This window comes from Cricetulus griseus, chromosome X (genome assembly GCF_003668045.3).
Source record: "Cricetulus griseus strain 17A/GY chromosome X, alternate assembly CriGri-PICRH-1.0, whole genome shotgun sequence".
In the NCBI taxonomy this organism is placed as follows: Eukaryota; Metazoa; Chordata; class Mammalia; order Rodentia; family Cricetidae; genus Cricetulus; species Cricetulus griseus.
The window spans coordinates 85,505,377-85,524,240 of NC_048604.1; the positions used below are offsets into that span (position 1 = coordinate 85,505,377).

General features: G+C 34.1%; 1 pseudogene; it reads right to left on the reverse strand.

The window, feature by feature from the left end:
• Positions 1-16,971: 16,971 nt before the first annotated feature.
• Positions 16,972-17,961, reverse strand: LOC100767966 (annotated as a pseudogene).
• Positions 17,962-18,864: the final 903 nt, after the last annotated feature.

Below are 18,864 nucleotides of genomic sequence, written 5' to 3' on the forward strand. Positions count from 1 at the left end.
GATGGAAAATACACAGGGCATCCAGATACTGTAGGGTATTGTGTTGATTTTGAGGTTTTTAAATGCTAATGAACAAAAAAACAATAGCTGCTAAGAGACATTAGATTATGGAAATTGCTGAATTATACCAGCCTATATATTTTAATGATACCTTAACTTAAGAATGGAAGTTAGAAAATTTGTTATGTTGGAGGAGAGGTTGTCCTTTGATTTCCACGGGGGGAAAAATATGGATTCCTTCAAAATTAAAGACCAGATTGTTTGGGGTAGACCTCTTGAAAATTTTGACTATAGACATAAAAGAAGAAAGCAAGAAAAACTGCAAGAAAAAGGCAAGTATAACCTAATACCTTGATGTGGGAACAGCTCAGAGACTGGGTGAGACATGATAAATCTTGTTGGCAACAGAGTCTTCATGACAGTTGGTTTATACAGTACAAACTGATTAATAAAGTTGACAGATGCCAGCCAGGTGGTGGTGGTGGATGCCTTTAATCCCAGCACTCAGGAGGCAGAGACAGGTGGATCTCTTTTTAATTGAAGACCAGCCTGGTCTACAAGAGCTAGTTCCAGGACCTGACTCCAAAGCCACAGGGAAACCCTGTCTTGAAAAAAAAGTTGACAGATGTCTTTTAATTACTCATACATAGAAGAAAAATCATCTTTATCTGCATGCACATACTGCATATTGCCCACTTTTGTTAATACAGATAATTTATCTTATGATTAAAATTTTGTGAGTTTTCAAAAAAAAGGACCAGACATGAATAAAGACAAGTATTCCAGGTGATCCAACCTCTCAGAATGCTTATGTTGCAGTGTATTCAAATATCTACACCCAGAACAAATTCAAACTTGCTAGCTGAAATGGTCCAGCCTTATGGACTACTGCAGCCAGGACTTCAAATAACCCTTGCACTTTCCCATCACATAGAGACTAGACAATTCCTGGGCTCTATCAGGACTTGACCCATATTTCTCAGCATCTGCTAAGTATGCTGTCACACCCAGATAACATAGAGAAGTTTAGAGAACATGGTGCCCATATTCCCAAGAGGTGGGGTCAGTGGTTTGTGGTTGTTCATTGGATTAGGGAAGTTTATCATCATTTAGGTTTGGTTACAAGTTATTGGTCATGGTCAGGGAGAAAACTAAGCAAAGATTAGATTCAGGGATCTCATTCTGAAAAGAAAAAAGTGGTGATATAGGAAGGATAGGGTAAAAGTATGAATTATTGAATATACTTTTAAATTAAAATTAAACTATCTAAAATATTTTGCATAAGTGTGGATTTTTGTATATTTAAAGTTACATTTGTTATAGCATAGTACTATGCACATCATTTAAAATATAATTAAAAGTTCAATTCCTGAAAGGTATTATCATGAATGATTTAGGATAATTAAGAAATACAGATTAGAAGTCATAGATAATAATTAAATTGTATTCATGTTAAGTAAGTTTCCAAGTATAAACAGAAGTGTATTTGAAATGCGTGATCTTCAAACTCTTTGGAGACCTGCAGGATATGGCACTTAAGATGTTTTAATAACAAACTTTTCCTGACAATGAGACATGTCTGCTCCTGGAAGCACCACTTTACCTCAAAAAAGGATGATGAGCATCGAATAAACTCAATCTGGATTTTGCTTTCATTGTGGCAAATTATGTATGGGGTAAGTACTGACTTTGCCTCAACTGCTGACAGAATGCTGTCCAATTTGTACTAGAAATGCAGAAAAAAATTGACTGCTGAAATTTGCCAAGACAAGGTAGGATGCTCCTTGAAACTTTCCACTACACAGAAATTTTTGTCAGATTTTCTAGGAATGTAGGCTGAATGTGTTGCCCCCACATTGCAAAGAAACCTTGAGTGCCTGTCCAGGTAGCTTTGTTTTTTGTCTTTTCTATAGTTTAGGAAGTCGTAAAATTTTATCCTTTTTGGTTCTCTAATATGGGTTGAAGACTAGATAGTTATATCATTTTCTTTGTTAACAGATTCAGAAGTGAATCTTTTTTATGATTTTTTTTATTTTAATAGTTCAAATTAGGAACAAGCTTGCTTCACATGTCAGTTCGTTCTCCCTCTCACCCCCCAACATCCCACCTGCCCCTAGCCATCTCCCCTCCACTCCCCAGGCAGGGTAAGGCCCTAAAAAGTGGCTCCCCAAAGTCTACCACATCATTCTGGCTCAGGCATAGGCCCTTCCCCATGTGTCCAGGCCAAGAGAGCATCCCTTCATATGGGATTAGCTCTCAAAATCCCTTTTTTTCTTTATAAGACATTATATATTTAATACAGTGAGTTACTCCTGTACAAATGGAAAAAAATTAAGTTCAACATTTCTAGACCAATATGGATGTTAATTTTTGTGCAATGCCAACTCAATATGGTAAACTGGGATAGTTTTTTCCAAAGTTGATAGCACAGCTAAAGTTTCCAAAAATTCAAATTTATATATATATATATATATATATATATATATATATATATATTATATATCCATATATCCATATATATATAATATTTATATAAAAAGACCAATAATGGCAGTATGCATAAATAGCAGCAATAGCTTTTCAAGGTTCTGCAGTCATTTGAACAAAATTGTAGAGACATCCAGCACTCTCCACTTAAAAAAAAAAGTAAAAAGAAAGTCTCAGAAAAACAGCACAGTTTTGTTACTATTGTGGTACCTGGCACCATTTTTTAATTAGCTTCTCAATCATCAACTGGAAGGAAACCATTCTGAGAAACACCATTAAAAACAGCTCCGATAAAGCACGGTCACTACTATGTATCATAAAGCAGGTCCACATATGAGTGAGTACATATCATGTTTGTCTTTTTGTGATTTGGTTAACTTGCTCAGAATGGTTTCTTCGAGTTCCATCCATTTTCTGCGAATTTCAAGATTCCATTGCTTTTTTCTGCTGAGTAGTACTCCATTGTGTAAATGTACCACATTTTCTCTATCCATTCTTCCGCTGAGGGATATCTAGGCTGCTTCGAGTTTCTGGCTATTACAAATAATGCTGCTATGAAAATGGTTGAACAGATGTCCTTGTTATATGACTTGTTATATGTGCTTCTTTTGGGTATATGCCTAGGAGTGGAATTGCTGGGTCTTGTGGAAGACTCTTTCCCATTTTCTTGAGGAGTTGCCATACTGATTTCCAAAGTGGCTGTACAAGTTGGCACTCCCACCAGCAATGGAGGAGTGTACATCTTTCTCCACATCCTCTCCAGCACAAACTGTCATTGGCATTTTTGATTTTAGCCATTCTGACAGGAATAAGATGGTATCACAGAGTTGTTTTGATTTGCATTTTCCTGATGTCTAAGGAAGTTGAACACTTTCTTATGTGTCTTTCAGCCATTTTAGATTCCTCTATTGAGAATTGTCTATTTAGTTCTGTACCCCATTTTTTAATTAGATTGTTTGGTGTTTTGGAGAATAGCTTCTTAAGTTTTTTGTATATTTTGGAGATCAGCCCTCGGTCAGATGTGGGGTTGGTGAATTTCCCAGTCTGTGGGCTGTCATTTTGTCTTGCTGCCTATGTCCTTTGCCTTACAGAAGCTTCTCAGTTTCAGGAGGTCCCATTTATTAATTGTTGATCTCAGTGTCTGTGCTACTGGTGTTATGTTCAGGAAGTGGTCTCCTGTACCAATTAATTCAAGGGTATTTCCCACTTTATCTTCTAGTAGGTTAAGTGTGGCTGGGTTTATGTTGAGGTCTTTGATCCATTTTGACTTAAGTTTTGTGCAGGGTGAAAGGCTTAGGTCTATCTGTAGTCTTCTACATGTTTGCATCCATTTATGCCAGCAAAATTTGTTGAAGATGTTCTCTTTGTTCCAGCATATATATTTGGATTGTTTGTCAAAATCAGGTGTTCCTAGGTGTGTGGGTTAATTTCAGGTTTTTCAACTCTATTCCATTGGTCTACCTGTCTATTTTTGTGCCAATACCAAGCTGTTTTCAGGACTAAAGCTCTGTAATAGAGCTTAAAGTTAGGGATAGTGATGCCTCCAGAATTTCTTCTAATGTACAGGTTTGTTTTGGCTATCCTGGGTCTTTTGCTTCTCCATATAAAGCTAAGAATTGTTCTTTCAAGGTCAGTGAAGAAATGTTTTGGGATTTTGATGGGGATTGCATTGAATCTGTAGATTGCTTTTGGCAAGGTTGTCATTTTTACTATGTTGATCCTGCCTATCCAAGAGCATGGGAGATCTTTCCATTTTCCGGTTTCTTCTTTAATTTCCTTCCTTATAGACTCAAAATTCTTACAGTACAGGTCTTTCACTCTTTTGGTTAGTGTTACTCCAAGGTATTTTATGTTGTTTGTGGCAACTGTAAAGGGTGATGTTTCTCTGATTTCTTCTCCACCAATGTGTCATCTGTATATAGTAGGGATACAGATTTATTTTGAGTTAATTTTGTATCCTGACACTTTGCTGAAGGTGTTTATCAGCTGTAGGAGTTCCCTGGTTGAATTTTTTTGGTCACTTAGGTAGACTATCATATCATCTGCATATAGTGAGCGTTTGACTTCTTCCTTTTTGATTTGCATTCCCTTGATCTCCTTTTGTTGTCTTATTGCTCAACCTAGAACATCAAGGACAATATTGAAGAGATATGGAGAGAGTGGGCAGCCTTGTCTTGGTCCTTATTTTAGAGGAATTGCATTGAGTTTCTCTCTATTTAATTTGATGTTGGCTGTTGGCTTGCTGTATATTGCTTTTATTATGTTGAGTTATGTTCCTGTTATCCCTGATTTCTCCAGGACCTTTATCATGAAGGGGTGTTGGATTTTGTCAAAGGTTTTTTCAGCATCTAGTGAGATGATCATGTGATTTTTTTTCCTCAGTCTGTTTATATGGTGGATTACATTGATGGATTTTTGTATGTTGAACCATCCTTGCATCACTGGGATGAAGCCACCTTCATCGGGATGGATGATTTCTCTGATGTGTTCTTGGATTAGATTTGCCAATATTTTATTGAGAATTTTTGCATCAATGTTCATGAGGGATATTGGTCTGTAGTACTCTTTCTTAGTTTTGTCTTTGTGTGGCTTGGGTATCAAGGTTATTGTGACCTCATAAAAAGAGTTTGGTAATGACCCTTCAGCTTCTACTGTGTGGAATTCTTTGAGGAAAATTGGTATTAGCTGTACTTTGAATTTCTGGTAGAATTCTGCACTGAAGCCATCTGGCCCTGGGCTTTTTTTGGTTGGGAGACTTCTAATGACTGCTTCAATTTCAATAGAGGTTATAGGTCTATTTAAGTTGCTTATCTGTTCTTGATTTAATTTTAGTAAGTGAAATCAGCCCAGAAAATTGTACATTTCCTTTGGATTTTCAAATTGTGAGAAATATGGGTATTCAAAGTATGACCTTATGATTCTCTGGATTTCCTCTGTGTCTGTTGCTATGTCCACCTTTTGATTCCTGATTTTATTAATTTGCATGTTCACTCTTGGTTGTTTGGTAAGTTTAGATAAAGGTTTGTCTATCTTGTTGATTTTCTCGAAGAACCAACATTTTGTTATATTGATTTTTGTATTGTTCTCCTAGTTTCCATTTTATTGATTTCAGCCCTCAATTTGATTATTTCCTGGCATCTGCTCCCCCAGGGTGCATTGACTTCTTTGCTTTCTAAAGCTTTCATTTGTGCAGTTAATTCTCTAGTGTGATTATTCTCCTGATTTTTCATGTGGGCATTTAGCACTATAAACTTTCCTCTTAGCACTGCTTTCAGTGTATCCCATAGGTTTTGATATGTTGTGTCTGCATTCTCATTGAATTCTAGGAAATCTTTAATTTCTTTTTTTTTATTTCTTCCTGGACACATGAATTGTACAATTTGGTGTTGCTTAATTTCTATGAGTTTGTAGGTTTTCTGTAGTTCTTGTTATTGTTGAATTCTAATTTTAAAGCATGGTGGTCTTTTAAGACATGGTGTGTTATTTCAATTTTTTGTACTTGTTGAGGTTTGCTATGTTGCCAAGTATGGGGTCTATTTTAGAAAAGGTTCTATGTGGTGTTCATAAGAAGGTAAATTGTTTTGTATTTGGGTGGAAAGTTCTATAGATATCTGTTAAGTCCAATTGCGCCATAACTTCTATTAGTTCTTTTGTTTCTTTGTTAAGTTTCTGTCTGGTATTCCTGACCAGTGGTGAGAGTGGGGTATTGAACTCTCACACTATAAGTGTGTTCTGTTTTATATGTGATTTGAGTTTTAGTAATGTTTCTTATACAAACGTGGATGCCTTTGTATTGGGGGCATAAATGTTCAGAATTGAGACTTCATTCTGATGTATGTCTCCTGTGATGAATAGGAAATGAACTTCTTCATCTTTTTTGACTGATTTTAGTTTAAAGGCCAATTTATTGGATATTAGGATTGCTACCCCAGCTTGCTTCTTGGGTCCATTTGATTGGAAGATCTTAGGTACCATCTGACTTTGAAGTTGAGGTGAATATCTTGTATGCAGCAGAAGGAAGGCATCTGTCTTCTTATCCATTCTACTAATCTTTGTCTTTTTATAGGGGAGTTAAGACCATTAATGTTGATGGATATTAATGACCATTGGTTGTTGTTCATTTTTGTTTGTATTTGATTTGGTGATTGTGGAGAGATTATGTGTGGGATTCTATCCCTTTTTATCTTTTGACTGTTGGTAAGTTGGGTTTATCTATTGCCTATGTTTTTCTGGTTGTAGTTAACTTCCCTGGGCTGCAGTTTTCCTTCCATTTCTTTCTGTAGGGTTGGATTGGTGGATATGTATTGTTTGAATCTGATTTTGTCATGGAATATCTTGTTTTCTCCATCTATATTGATTGAAATCTTTGCTGGGTATAGTAGTCTGGGCTGGCATACACAGTCTCTTAGTGTAGATAGAATATCTATTCTGGACCTTCTGGCTTTCAGAGTTTCCAAGGAAAAGTCAGCTGTGATTCCAATAGGTATGCCTTTATAGGTTACATGACCTTTTTCCTTTGCTGCTCTTGATATTTTCTCTTTTTTTTTTGTATGTTTGGTGTTTTGATTATTATGTGGCAAGGTGACCTTTTTTTTGGTCCAGTGTATTTGGTGTTCTGTAGGCTTCTTGTACTTTCATTGGTATGTCTTTCATTAGGTTGGGAAAGTTTTTTTTCTATGATTTTGTTGAATATGTTTTCTGTGCCTTTGAGTTGGATTTCTTCACCTTCTTCTATACCTATTATTCTTGGGTTTGGTCTTTTCATGGTATCCGATATTTCCTGGATATTTTGTGATAGGGATTTGTTGGACTTAAGATTTTCTTTAGTTGATGAATCTACTTCCACTAGTGTATCTTCAATTCCTGAGATTCTCTCTTCCATATCTTGTATTCTGTTCGTTATGCTTACATCTGTAGTTCCTGATAGTTTACCCAGCTTTTCTATTTCCAGCATTCCTTCAGAATGTGCTTTCTTTATTGTCTCTATTTCAATTTTTAGGTCTTGAACTGTTTTCTTGAGAGATTTGTTGATATCTTGTATTTTTTGGTTTGTTTTTTCTGCCATTTCTTTAAGGGATTTTCTCATGTCCTCTTTGAGGTCATCTCTCATTTTCATGAAGTGCTTTTAAAGTCATTCTCTTATGGCTCATCTACATCGTGATGTTCATGTCTTACTGGTGTATGGTTACTAGTCTCTGGTGGTGTCATATTGGGTTTTCTGTTATTGGATGTGCTTTTATCTTGTCCTCTTCTCATCCTTTCTTCTGGTGGGTGTAGCAAGAGTTTCTTGTTCTCCTGGTGGGTGTGGGACCAAGGTTTTCTTCTGGTAGATTCAAACAGATCCAATACCCTGATGTCAGTCCTCCACTCTTGGATGGAGGTGTCACTGTTACCCCAGCATAGGCAGTGTTCGGGCATGCCGGGTCCCACTGGGCCAGTAGTTGGATACAGAGTTGTCACCGGGGCCTCAGTGTTCGGATCCCACCGCCGAACTTTGCCTGGCATGCAGGTCTATTTTGTCAGATGATTCTGAGCAGCTACGTCGAACAGGAACTGGAATCAGCTCCTGGCCTACCTGGTCTGGTGGATCCATATGCATAATCTTACCAGGGCTTTTTATCATGAAGTGTATTCTGTTTTCTCAATGGACTTTTCTGTATCTAATGAGAAATGATAATGTTGTTTTCATTGTTCAGTCTGTTTATGTGGCAGATTGCATTTAGTTTTCCATATGTTGAACTATCTGTGCATTTCTGTGATGAAGCCTATTTGATTATGTTGGATGATCTTTGTGATGTGTTCTTAGATTTGCTTTGTAAGTAAGGGAAATTGGCATGTAGTTCTCTATATTTTTTTCATGCTTTGTGTGGCTCAAGTATCAGGAAAATTGTGGCCTTGTAAAAAGATTAGAGAAAGTTCCTTCAGTATTTATTTTGCTGAATAATTTGTGGAATATTGGCCTTAGCTCTTCTTTAAAGTTATGACATCATTCTGCACTGAATTATTTTGGCCCAGAGCATTTTTGGGGGAGAAACTTTTAATTACTACTTCTGTTTTATTTGGGGTTATTAAAGTATATAAATGCTTATCTTGGTTTAAATTTGGTAGATCTTATATATTAAGAAATCTATTCATTTCTTTAATGCTTTCCAATTTCAGACATTACAGATTTTTATTAAAGTATGTCCTTATGATTCTTAGGATTTTCTCACTCTATGTTGTAAGGTCATCCTTTTCATCTCTAAGTTTATGAATTTGAATCTTCACTCTTTCCTAGTTAATTGAAATAAGGTCTGTCAATCTTGATGGTTTTTAAAATAACCAAAAAATCATTTCACTGATTCCATGCATTTGGTTCATTTCCTTGTTTCTAACATAATGAATTTAGACCTGAGTTTGATTATTTATGTCATTTATTCCTTTTCACTGTTATTTCTTTTCTTTTTATAGAGCTTTCAGTTGTGTCATTAATGTGCTAATATGAGATCTTACAAAATTTTATATAAATATGTAAAGCTGTGTACTTGCCTCTTAAAGCTGTCTTCACTTTGTCTCATAAATTTGGGTATTTTATCTTTGTATTTAATTGAGAAAAGTTTGACATTTCTTTCTTGATTTCTATGTTGATCTCTTTTTCTTTTAGTAGTGGCAAGTTTATTTTCCATGTAAACTTTCTATTGATGTTGATGTCCAGTTTTAATCTGTAGTTTTCAAGTAGAATTCAGGGTGTTATTTTAATTGTCATATATTGGTTGAGGCTTCCTTTGCATCTGAATATGGGTTTGATTTTTATAAGTAATTTTTATTTAATCTATAGCAAAGTTTCTTCCATTAACTTAAATGTCCTTTGGTATGGTACATAGGTGCTACGAATTGCAATTTTTTCCTGGTGATTTTCTTTTCATGAGTATATAGTATCCTCAATCTCTCTTGATTAATTTTGCTTTGAGTTTATTTTGTAAGATATGAAATGAACACATCAGCTTGCTTCTTGGAACCATTTGTTTGGAGTAAGTTTTCCCTTCTTTAATTATGAGGGGATGTCTATCATCGTTGATAAGTTATATTTTCTTGAATGCAGAAGAAATATTGATGTTGTTTACTAGTCCAATTTGTTAGTCTTTGTTTTTGGAGTAACTGAGATACTTAATATTGAGATTTATGAACGGACAGCCTTTACTTACTTTCATATTTTAAAGGAGTTTTGCCAAGGTTTTATATTTAGTAAACACTAAGAAATTATCTGCAAATAATATGCAATTCTCAGAATATTGTGGCATTATTATAAATAGAGATTTATGTTGCTGTTTTCCAAATTCCAATTGATATCTTTTATTTCTTCCAATGATTTTCAAATAAAATTTACCTAGTTGTCTAAGAAATGATACTAAATACAGGAAGTAGCAAAAGCTTAATTTTCAAACTATGATATATTTTGTCAAGAAATGATTTCTAATACTAAAATCAGTTTAATTGATGTTTTTTATTAATGGTTTCTGCTTAATAGTTTTCTGTGGTTTTCTTTAGTAACTAATTTGCAATCTAAGACTTGAATTTAACTTTGTTTAATGATCTATTGATATTTCTTTTTTTCACAAATGTCTCATTATGTTGCCCAGGCTGGTTTTAAATTCATATTTCTTCTTCAGTCTCTGAGAGAATGGTGGAATAAAAGTATGTTCCACTGTGCCCCAGTGTCCATGAATAATGTCATTGTTGTAATTAATGATATAATTAGAGTTTTATATCTAGAAATATAATCTAAATCTTTAATAACAATCTATATCATAACTATTATTCTGAACTAAAATGTAATTGACTTAAAATGTTGGAGTCTGTAATAGCTACCTTATCATAAAACTTATAGTTTCATAAAAAGAAGAGTCAAGCATTTCTCACATCTTAATTGTTATAATTAATAATGCATTTCCTCATGAGAGTCTTTTTATAAGCCATGTTTACATCAAAAGTTCATTCATACACTTTGACATGGTTAATTAGAGGTATGGTGTGATTGATGTAGATGTTCATATTTTATAAGCATACCTGTCAGAATAAATTTTATTGTTGAATATAGAAAACAACTGAAACTGCACTGACTTTATTTCTTCCATAAAGTTCAGGGAAACAGAAAAGTGAATTTTTGCTTGCCACTTTTCTAAAGGGCTCAACCAAAAGTTCTTTCTCATAGACTTTGTCACATGAACATTTTTCATGTTCTCAATATTACAATCTTACTTCATATAATTTTTCTCAATGATTAATTTAAGTACCCCTCTGATCTTTAGCAAACATGAACTACAGATTTAATCAAGTTTGCTTTATTTTCTGAGTTAAAATCTTGAGTGCAATGCATGCATCTGAAATTTATACATTGAATTTTATTAAATAATAAAATAATATGTTAATGTTTTACTCTTTACTAATCATTTCAATGATATCTGGACAGATGAAGGCAAATTACTTTGATAGGTACATTAAAATGGCAATATACTCTTACCTTAAATAGTACAAATTTTGAATTGGTTACACATCCTAAATACATGAAATAATGTTAGATAATGGGTTAAAGATTTAGATCATGCAAGTTGGGCATGGAGGAAAGATATACTACAGTATTGCATTACCATTCTTTCTTCCAAATTAGAATAATTTTCAGTTATTAGAAAAATAACCTGAAGGTGTTTGCTACAGATCATTCCAGTCAATATAATTTTATTAAAAATAAAGTCATGAAATAGTCTGTAGATGAATGTGTACTTCTCTCTGGAAATGCCTAAAGTTATAGTCTTCTAACCTAATGAGATAGACTGCTTTAAAGCAGTATGCTGTTTTTAAGCAAATAGACAAGTCAGATATCCCTATAAGGCCTAATTGAAATGGAAGATTCTTGATCCTAAACCATACAAATAGATTCATAGTTATTATCTTTATGTAGTGTTCAACTGACTTAATAGAAATGAGATGAAATACCTCATAATACACACCAGAAATAAACTGCTGTCTACTAATATATCAAAAACTACAAGTGCTACTGTGACTCAAAGCTGTATATTTAAGGAAATATAACAGTTTAAATGATTTCCTTGTTCAAGACAATTTCAACTTGCTCATAAAAAATATATATACAAGCTAAAGTGCTGGGATTTCATATTGCCATCCCTTGCACCTGCAAATCATCAAATGAAACAGTTATTGTTATGATTCTAAAATATCCACAGAAATTCCAAAAGAAATACAACTTGAATATTTTTGCATTTTTTAACATTGCAAAGTTCCTCACAGTTTGGATTAGTTGTTAGATTCATTCTGAGAATACCCAGTTGTGAATGGTATAATACTATGTTGTTATAATTTAAGTGAATTAGTTCAAATTGAAAATATATCTTCAACTACATTGTATTCTTATCTGAACAGTGTGTTTCAGTGGGCAATTAGAAAGACAAAGACAACTGAACTTTGGAGGAATTAACTGATGTCATTGAGATGTAAAACCAATGGAACAATGAGTTTTACTTCTTTATTTTCAATGATAAATTTACTAAGATAGCAGTTACCTGGTGATTCTGCTTCCTGTGCTGGAATGTATATATGAATAAAATAGAGATTTACAACAATGCATTTTTTATGAAATTTGTACTTTTCTTGTCGTTAAGATTTTTAGCATTGTCCTTATATATATTTAATAACTAGGAGAAGTCCTGAATGGTAGCAATTACCAATTTTGTGGAATACCCTCAAACTTGGTGATTTCAATACACATATAAGATAATACTGTCAAGTCAGGAACAATCGGAAAATTGGTAGCATGAGCCAATGTTAACTGGTTCAAACACAACACTGGATATTCCCTAATTAATGAATTAAATTTTCATATAACTATTAGGGTTTTTAATGCTACTTTTAATTTAATCACATCAGAGAACAGGAGTTTCTACAAATAGTACCATAGACCTCAGAGTTAATGAATACCAAGATAAATTGACTTAGTTTATTAAATTTGGTCATACTTCATATAAAACGATTGAGTACTACCTTGTATCTTGTACTCAAACATAAGCCATATGGGTCTATAATTAACTATTTATATAAAATTTCCATTTTTCTCATTGTAATAAATGATTGTATGTAATGAACTATAATCTGAGGCTTTTTAAAACAAATGTGCTACATAAATTTGGAAATATTAGTACCATAACATGTGCTAAATTCCATGAAAACATGTTTTTATTTGTTTTTGTTTTGTTTTTTGTTTTTGCTAAGTATCAGTTCTCCACATGTATTCCTGAAAGACAATGGAAGATTCTCTTATCTCCCATCTCTTATAGCTAGGTTTTCTTTCAACAGTTACTATCATGCTTGCTTACCTGAAACAGTTTAAACTTAAAATCAATGCATTGCCTACAACTTCCTTACTCAAGTCTTTTTTTTTCAAGACAGGGTTTACTATGCAGCTTTTGAAGCTATCCTGGCACTTGCTCTGTAGACCAGGTTGTTCCTCAAGTCTTTGTAGAGAAGAATATTTATATACTAAAACAAGGAAAACCCTAAAACTTAAATTTTTTATTGGGTTTTGAGTAGTAAATTAAACACTTCCACAAACAGTTCCAGTGAAATATGCTATGGATTCATAATATATGAGAGTATAGTTTTCCAGTATAGATAAATAAGAGATTCATTGCTAGATTGTGTCTATAAATACTGGGAATTTCTGGAATGAAATGTTTCTAAATAAAATAGTATTTATGAAAGGATATTCAAAATGTCTTTTCATTTCCTGTCATTGTTCCTGTTGCAAAATTACCTGTGTCTTCTTTAATTTAATGTTTGGTTCATTCTAAAGACATCTAACTGTGAAGGGTATAATACTGTATGGGTATAACTAAATTTATTCAAACAGAAAACATCATCACCTACACCATATTTGTGTTCTAAAAGTCTATGTCAAACACAAGAAAATTAAACCTAAGTTGTTTTTAAATAATTTAATCTATATATACTATTTTGTAATACTCTCTTATAATCATTATGGACAAAGTAAAATTTTCTTAACTTTATATGTAACAATATTTGCATTTGTATTTTGCAATAAAAAGATTATCAATGTAAAATTGTAATGAGAATAATTTGTTGTTTTAGCCTTCTAGCCTTCTATACCAACTATAAAAATTAGTAATTTGTATAGAAAAATAACTACTTAAAACATTTTCTCATGAAAATACATGAATTTGTTTTAATGTTCGATGGGTTTTAAAGGGATTTTTGTGTTGTAAACTTATTTATGGTACATTTTACTCAGTTACTCGTGTGTTCACATTATATTGTGTAAGAATAACATATTGAATGTGCCAAGAGATGGCAAATAAATATAAACCAGTAAACTACCTTAATCAGAGTCTTGGCCAGTTAAATTTACATCTTATTTTTATAAAAGTTTGGCAGCCCTTGGTTGTTTATGTTATACAGTTCTATTTCTAGTAAAAGAAAAATATGCCAAATCAATAAAGGAACAGTTCACATAATCATTGCAATTTGCAAATAAGACATAGTAAATTTAAATGCAGTATACTCACATGCATTAATTTGAACACTGAATTTTTTCTTTTATTGTGATTTATTTCACTTATTATAATCTCCAGTTGCATGCATTATTTTTTTCTGAAAATGATATAAAATTGTTCTTTATGTCTGACAGAAATTCCATCATTGCATATATATATATATATATATATTATATATATATTATATGTGTGTGTGTGTGTGTGTGTGTGTGTATACATATATATCACATATATCATATATGTCACATTTTCTTTATCCATTTGTCTCTTGGTAGGCACCTAGGCTGACCCATTATTTGGTGATTGTGATCAGTGCTACAAATACTGGGGGGATAGCATTTATGTAGTGTGCTGACTTTGAGCCCATGGATTATACTTTTTAGGACTGGTAGAACTGAAAGCTACAGAGGTGCAATTTTTAGATTGGTGAGTTGGCTTTACATTGACTTTTATATTGGCCAAACCATTGACATTTCTACCAGTCGTAAATAAAGATTTCTTTTCAAATCCTTTAAAACCCCACATCTTTGTTGCTATTGTTTTCTCATTTTTATATATTTTTATTTTAATTTTCATTTATTTTACGTTCCAACTACAGTTCCCCCTGCCTTCCCTCTTCAATCTTGCCCCACTCCCCATCATACCACCCCTCATCTTCTTCACAGAAAGTGTAAGGCCTACAATAGGGAGACATGGCACATTAAGTTGAGGCTGTTCCAAGCCCCTCAACCCCTGCTTCAAGCCTTAGCAAGGACAGCTGGGCAGTGAGAAGTCCTTCATTGGACAGAACTAGACCCTCAGCCTATGAGTTACAGTTATGGTCCTTGGTCTGTTTGTGCCCTGACAGTTGGACCAGGATCTATTCTTAGTGCATGAACACTCAAAATTTACATGTATCTAAAATTTATTTCTGAAGGAGTCAAACTTCTATATGAGGACACTCAGTTTGTAGCACCAGTGTTACGATAAATCTTCTGCCAAAAGCTGCCTGAGCCCCACCACCACGTGTGTGCTTTACTCCAGCCGACCACCCGAGTTATGGCCCAAATGAATACACAGAAACTTGTATTAGGTTCAATGCTGCTTGTCCAATAACTAGGATCCCTCATCTGTTAGCTCAGTCTTACCTATCATAAATCTATATATTTTATAAGACTAATCTTATAGGATGCTTATTGGCGTCCCTCCTTGTCAGTGGATCACATTGTGCCTCTGGAGCAGGAGTGGAGGGGAAAAGAGATACTTCCTGTTTCTCCTCCTTTAAATATGAGTCTCCTTGCTATGTCACTTCCTGCCTGGATCACCACTTCTCTACTACATTTCCCAGAATCCTCTTTGAATCCTAGTCCTCTTCTAACTTGCTGTCTCATTGGTCAAACAGTATTTTATTCAAGGATCAATAAGATATACATACACAGAACATTCCCCATCACACCAGTCCAATTTTCCTTAAGGCAATAGACTTAAGTAAATGATCACATTATGAATATTTCAATCATGCAGGTAAATTAAATCATTTAATATTACAATTCTTTTAAGAAATAACTAAATCATGTGAAGTTATAAGGGAAGAAAATTATTCAATATTCCACATTTTGGTGTTAACCAAATAAGCAAAGACTATGAAATAAAGTGAATTTCATGATTCTATTTGCAATGTATAGTATATTCCTAATGTTCTGATATATTTAAAGACAATTATTTATTTATTAATAAATAGTTACCAATAATACCACTGAAACATAACAACTACCCATATAAAACATATCGGTTTTCCTTCATTGTACTGAAACAAATAATGTAAAATATTTTCTCTCATCATTTTTTATATCCAGAAATATTGTAAAATATAAAGGAATGAGGGATAAGAAGAAGGAGGTACACACACACACACACACACACACACACACACACACACACACGCCCAAGAAGGGGAGACTGAGCTGTCAGTTTAAGCACAAATTGTTAGTTTTGCCTTGAAGCATCAGTGACAAAACACTTTTTATATTTTGTAATGTAGTAATTCAGTATAAAAACTCATTTATTTATAGTAGCCACTCCACTCATCATAATTCTTCTTTTTGTATACATTGGTTTTATTGTAACAAAGCAACTTGTATACTTCAACATTTAAAAATGAGCATCTTTTTCCTACCAGTGAAAACAAACAAAATTAAAAATAAAGTTACAACAGAGAATTTCATTTCTAAATAAAACTCTACACATTCTGCTGATTCTCCTGTTGAGTGGTAGGGCTCAAGTCATCATTAGGAAAGAATTTTATTTTAAAAGTGTAGCCTTCAACTGCAAGGATGTCTGTTAAACATCACAATTATACATGCCAACGGAGAAGCCATGTTGTCACAATGCCCACGTACCCCACAGACACCTCAAACCCACCCTTGCTGACCTTCTATACATCACCTTTATCTTTTGTTTTTTCATTTTCTTAAACAAGAGAAAGTAGATAGATACACTGTTGGTAAATGCTATCTGTATTCACATAGAGACACAGTGTAATCTCTGAGCCCAATATACAGATAAAGGGGAAAAATGCTAGAAATCTATGCACTACTACACAGAGGCCTAGCACCCCCCAGCCTATGACAGAGCCCAGGGAGTAAGGACATTTTATTCCCCCAGAGAGCACATTGGCGTTATTGAATCCATAGTTTGAGAGGAGGATAAAAATTAATTTACAACAGAAGAGTGGAGGTTCTTTTCTCATTGTATTTTGCTCAAAGTATTTCCTCCCAAATAAGTTGAGAACCATGGTGTTGAAAAGAAACATCAAAACAGGGCTACTGGGCATAAGAGGGATTGGGGAGGGAAGGGAAATGACTACAACTTGCTCCCAGGTACTGGAGAAAAGTGAAAATTAAAGAAAATTAAAAAGAGGGTTGGAATCCATCAGTCTTCTCTGCTAGTCATCTTTGCCTTCATCCTCCTCTCCTTCATCCCCTTCATCTTCTTCATTTTCATATGCATCCCCTTCAACATCTTCAAAGCATTCCTCCTCCTCCTCCTCCTCCTCCTCCTCCTCCTCCTTCTCCTCCTCCTCCTCCTCCTTCTCCTCCTCCTACTCTTCTTCTTCTTCTTCTTCTTCTTCTTCTTCTTCTTCTTCTTCTTCTTCTTCTTCTTCTTCTTCTTCATCGTCATCATCATCATCATCATCATCTTCTGCCTCTCCTTCTTCATCATCCATATCAGGAACCAAATAGTACTGAAAGGGGTTTGGCCAAATATCGTCATTTATGACCTCTCCTAATTCATCAGCACATGCATCATAGTGGTCAGCAAACCAGGTAAAGAAGCTCTCTGGCTTTTTGTGTTGCCTCTTCCCGCTGGCCTTATTCTGTGTTTGACTTGAGTATTTTGTCAAATCCTATCCAGATTTCCATTTGATCTCACTGGACTTTGATGATGGGTCACCACTCTCTTTCAGATGAAATTCTTCGGAGAGAACTTTATTTTCAAAGTAAGGATTTTCATCAAAATAAAAATCTATTCTGTAACCTGATTTAATGTCTTCAAATTCTGTCACTTAAACTCTGGTCAAGTAATGCAGACTCTTCACCTTCTTCCCCATGCAGTGCAGACACTTGTGGATGGTTGACAAATGTTGTTACCCAAAATGTGGAATTTTGGCTATCAATTCTGACCTCTTTTGAAAAAAAAATGGTTGGTGGAGTTTGCTATATTTTTGTTCTACTTTCAAACTTTCCTCACTGGCTTTTTCATTAAGTCTGTCTATTTCACTTTGTACTTTGTCAATGTGTTCAGTTGCTTCTTGCTGTTCTTTTTCTCCCTTCGGCAGGCCAAGAGAGGCTGATTTGTCATCCAGCTTCGAGACAGGAACTGACTTCAGTTTCTTGGACTGAGGCAGGAGCGCAGATTGCCGTTTCCGGGCCATGGCACGAGAGAAGTAGTGAGAAGCCAGTGGACAGAGCCTCGGTGCTCAGAGCAGGAACTCCACACTTCATAATTCTTAACAAAATAATAACAAAATAAGAAAAAATGCAATACCCATTCCTGATTGTGTTTTGAAACAATCAAAGCAAAAAATATTTCAAATAATTATTTGCTTCTATTTTAATCAAAGACATCTAAACCCTCCAGGGAATGATTGCATGGGAAAGATAAAAGCTTAGTTCATGAGGCAGACAAGTTTTTGAACCTATCAGTAATCCTAAAGAAATTCTATTTCAAATAAAACTTCTGTTACATTCTATTAAAGAAATTAATACAATTCATTCATTGTATTGTAAAGTCATTCAACAGTAGTCCCAAATATGTAACCTGAATTTGCATAAAGGGTCACTGAATTTTCTTTATGAATGGAGAAAAAGTTATTTATTTTCAGAACAGAAAAACTTACATGTATCTAGCTTAAGAATGCATGTTCTGAAGAAATTATTTTAGCCTCTTATGTACTGGCATGTTTAAAAGTAACACAGCATGTATATGATTAACTTATAGAATTCATGCTTGATGTGCCATGCTTTGTTGATTTCCATAGGTGGCTTTCCTTAGAGGAGAAGTGAATGGCAGAGGGGCAGAGTGGTGGTGGAGGAGAATGGGTGGAGTGGATGGAGGAGAAACTTCAGTTTGGAGGTAAATAAATAAATTTTAATAAAATGTGCCACAACATAAATATGCTTTTCCAAAAACAATACTATATATCAGATTTAAAATAGATACCTTTCTCCATGTTTCAGATAATTATAGCTTCACAGTTACTGTCCAATAAAATTTGCAACTAACAGCAATTTTAAAATAATTCATGAAACTGCCTGATGCTTTTCATGTTATTATT